This window comes from Gossypium hirsutum, chromosome A12, assembly GCF_007990345.1.
Source record: "Gossypium hirsutum isolate 1008001.06 chromosome A12, Gossypium_hirsutum_v2.1, whole genome shotgun sequence".
NCBI classification, from domain to species: Eukaryota; Viridiplantae; Streptophyta; class Magnoliopsida; order Malvales; family Malvaceae; genus Gossypium; species Gossypium hirsutum.
In genome coordinates, this window is record NC_053435.1 from 95,748,842 (window position 1) to 95,751,465 (window position 2,624).

General features: G+C 30.7%; 1 non-coding gene across 1 annotated transcript; it reads left to right on the plus strand.

Moving 5' to 3' along the window:
• The first annotated feature begins 1,825 nt into the window (after positions 1–1,825).
• Positions 1,826–1,932, plus strand: LOC121211666 (small nucleolar RNA R71). Its single transcript, XR_005906885.1, has one exon. It is a non-coding gene; the product is annotated as a small nucleolar RNA R71 (small nucleolar RNA).
• Positions 1,933–2,624: the final 692 nt, after the last annotated feature.

The following is a 2,624-nucleotide window of genomic DNA, read 5'->3' on the forward strand; positions in this document are numbered from 1 at the left end:
AGCATGAAAATGATGTTAAAATAGAGTTTTATTACATAAGGATACATGTTCTTGATATATTAGTGAAGGGAAATGAGAGAAAATAATGGGAAATATGGTAGAGAATGGAAATAAGAGTGTTATAAACTTGGTAGTCAATATGTTGCACTAAAGTATTTTGGACAGCAACAATAGGCTAACTTTGAAAAATCACCAAAAATGGTAAAAATTGAATTAAAATCTTAGTGAGATATGAAATATTGAGTCTATTTTCATATAAAAGAAATAGAGAAAGTAAAGGAATTTTGTATTCTGAGATACTTATATTTTTGTGAGACTGGTTCAGAATGATTTCGAGATCCCTTGTTCTGACTTGGAAAAATCATTAAAAATTATAAAAAAATAATTTTGGGACATAATTTATATTTTTAGATTCCTTAATGAGTCTATTTTTATAAGAAACAAATTATAACATCATTTAAATTCTGTTTAAAGAGATAATTAAACTTTAGTGAAGAGTGGTCAGAACTGTCAAATAGCAAAACAGGGGAGACTTTAATGAATAAACTGTACTAATTGGATAAATCAAAAATCCTAAAAATTTTATGGTAATAATACATGTGATTCTAGTTTCAGGTAAAATTAACGGATATTAATTTGGAGTTCTGTAGCTCAAGATATAAATAATTTAGTGACTGTGACTCAAATGGACAGCTTTGAATATACATATAAGTAAATAGTGAAATTATAGATAATGCTACTTATAAGCATATTATATAAATTAAGGATGTGAAATGGAGAGGAGGAGGAGGAAAATATGTATGAATATTCAGCTAGCATAGCTAATTTGCATGTTTTAGGCTCAAGGACTAAATTGAATAAAAGTAAAACTTAATGGGCAATTTGTAAAAATTTTAGAAATGACCAATTTGCATGAAATAGATTATTTTATTATTTAAAATTGAAAAATTGAATAAAATTATTAATTTAGTTCAAGATCGGGAAAAAACATTTTTTAAGGATTAAATTGAAAAGTGTTGAAATTATGAAAAATTCTGATATTTTATAGAATACATGGGTTGTTATCAATTTGTATGAGAATAATGGCTGGAAATAAGGATTAAATTGCAAGAATTTTATTTTTAAATGCATAAAATATCGAAATAATGAATTACCTGATTTATGTTTATGAAGAAATGGCAAGAGAATGATATTTATCATGATATGTCAATATGTGATTATCTTTGATACGTTGATACAAGAAAATTAAGTATATTGAGGTGAGTAATAAATTCAAGTAAAACATGTCGAGAAAAATAAGTATTTTAAGGGACAATATGATTGATTTAAATTGGTTCCAAATATGAACGTTAGATGAAATAAAATATCTAATAAATAAATCGGTAACTCCGGTAATGCTCCGTAACTCTATTCCGGTGACAGATTCGGATTAGGGGCGTTACAATTACCCATATATTGGACTTGTTCTTCCTCATTTCCAGGGTTGAAGGATGGATAATTTGGGTTGTGCATTTCTCCATTTGAATCACACATCATCATTGGATGTACCTGAGTAGAACCATATCAACCATCAATCTTTTTATTTAAAAGTTTTACTTGGTTTGATAGTATAATGGCCGCGTCGAGGTTGAAAACACCAACTGCTTTTGTCGGATATTTTCTCATGACTTGCCACTGATAGTTATTCAGTGACATCTCTTCAATAAATTTGTAAGCCTCTTCAGGTGTTTTGTTATTTAATGTTCCACCGGTAGCTGCGTCGATGAGTTGTCTAGTTGAGGGGTTCACACCGTTGTAAAAAGTCTAAACCTGCAGCCATAGAAGTAACCCATGGTGAGGGTACCTTCTCAATAGGTCCTTGTATCTCTCCCATGCATCATAAAGAGTTTCTAGATCCATCTGCACAAATGAAGAGATATCATTCCTCAATTTAGCCATTTTAGCCGACGAAAAATATTTTAGTAAAAATTTTTCGGTCATTTGTTCCCAAGTTGTGATTGACCCTAATGGTAATGAGTTCAACCATTGTTTAGCTTTGTTCCTCAATAAGAATGGAAACAACCGAAGGCGTATGGCATTGTCAGAAACGCCATTGATCTTAAAAGTATCGCAGAACTCCAGAAAATTTTCCAAATGAGTGTTTGGATCCTCGTCCTACAAACCATCAAACTGAACAAACTGTTGTATCATTTGAATCGTATTAGGTTTTAGTTCAAAATTATTTGTAGCAACAGCAGGTCTAATTATACTCGATTCAGTTCCTATTAAATTAGGTTTAGCATAATCATACATAGTACGAGGAGTAGGATTCTGATTTATTGGACCTGCAGCAACCACAGGAGGTAGCTGATTATTCTGATTTTCAGCCATCCCCTCGGTTGTAGTTTGACTATCGTCCTCTTGCCCTTCCTCTATGTATCGTAGGCTTCGCCTTATTTCTCTTCGGTTTCTGCGAGCTGTACTTTCGATCTCACAATAAAAAAGTAGAGGTCTTGACGGGTTTCTTCTAGTAATAAACTATAAAAACCTACCAGAAGTAAATAAAAGAAAATTTGAGTGATATAAAAAAATTAAAATAAAAATTAAATTGCAATAAAATAAATGACTAAAGTAATAAAAATTAA